A 943-nucleotide genomic window follows, 5' to 3' on the forward strand; every position below is an offset into this window, starting at 1 on the left:
ACAGAGCTGCAGTGAGAGGTGGAGCAACAGTAGGAACAGGAAAACTGCAACGTCACATTCCTGAAATGAAACTGAAAGTTAGTGAGAGCGACAGCAGAGCTGCAGTCGAGACAAATCTCTGTGTTTCTGTCTAAAGAAAAATTAAATAGAGTTGATCAGGATTTCCTCAACAACTGCTCAGATACTGGTGAGTACAGCTGATCATATTCACTGTGTTTCAACAAGCAGCTTTGACACAAACTGAGAGGTGTAATCAAACATTTAGTTTTGTTCTGAAAGGAGTCCATTTTCCCAGAGGAGCGAAAAGTCAGCGTCAGTGTTGTCAACAATATATCGGGAAATATCTTTCCAGAATTTGTTCCTGTAACTACATTAGCCAGAACAGATGTAGCATCGTTTCTAGGTTCATTTCACATAACAAACAGTTAATGTAAATGTCTTTTTTAAACTTAAAAAAAGATAGTGATTCAGATTGTGATGCTCTAAAGTAATGAACATTTGTATTTTAAATGTTATTTTTCACACTTTGACTTTTGTTCTCAGTGTGTCGACATGTCTGCTGCCAGCAACCTGAGATCTGAAGATCAGTTCCTGTGCTCCATCTGTCTGGATGTGTTCACTGATCCAGTCACTACACCATGTGGACACAACTTCTGTAAGAACTGCATCACTACACACTGGGACATTAGTGACAGGTGTCAGTGTCCCATGTGTAAAAAGGTTTTCAAAAGAAGACCTGAGCTTCACATCAACACTTTGCTCTCTGAGGTTGTTGCTCAGTTCAAACTTGAAGCTCAACAGAAAACCAGCAGCAGCAGCTCAGAGCAACAAGTTTCCAAACCAGGAGAAGTTCCCTGTGACGTCTGCACTGGAACCAAACTGAAGGCCCTGAAGTCCTGCCTGGTGTGTCTGACCTCCTACTGTGAGACTCACCTGGAGCCTC

General features: G+C 41.9%; 1 pseudogene across 1 annotated transcript in view; it reads left to right on the plus strand.

Annotated features, from left to right (window-relative positions):
- The first annotated feature begins 60 nt into the window (after positions 1 to 60).
- Positions 61 to 943, plus strand: part of LOC111649450 (E3 ubiquitin-protein ligase TRIM21-like) — a 2442-nt pseudogene continuing 1559 nt past the window's right edge. Inside the window, exons 1-2 of the transcript XR_015436731.1 lie at positions 61 to 187; positions 544 to 943. The product of XR_015436731.1 is annotated as an E3 ubiquitin-protein ligase TRIM21-like (transcript). The remainder of the gene's footprint in view (positions 188 to 543) is intronic.

Source organism: Seriola lalandi, unplaced genomic scaffold, assembly GCF_002814215.2.
Source record: "Seriola lalandi dorsalis isolate HSWRI2012SDOR001 ecotype SW California unplaced genomic scaffold, Sedor1 jcf7180002050866, whole genome shotgun sequence".
Taxonomy (NCBI): domain Eukaryota; kingdom Metazoa; phylum Chordata; class Actinopteri; order Carangiformes; family Carangidae; genus Seriola; species Seriola lalandi.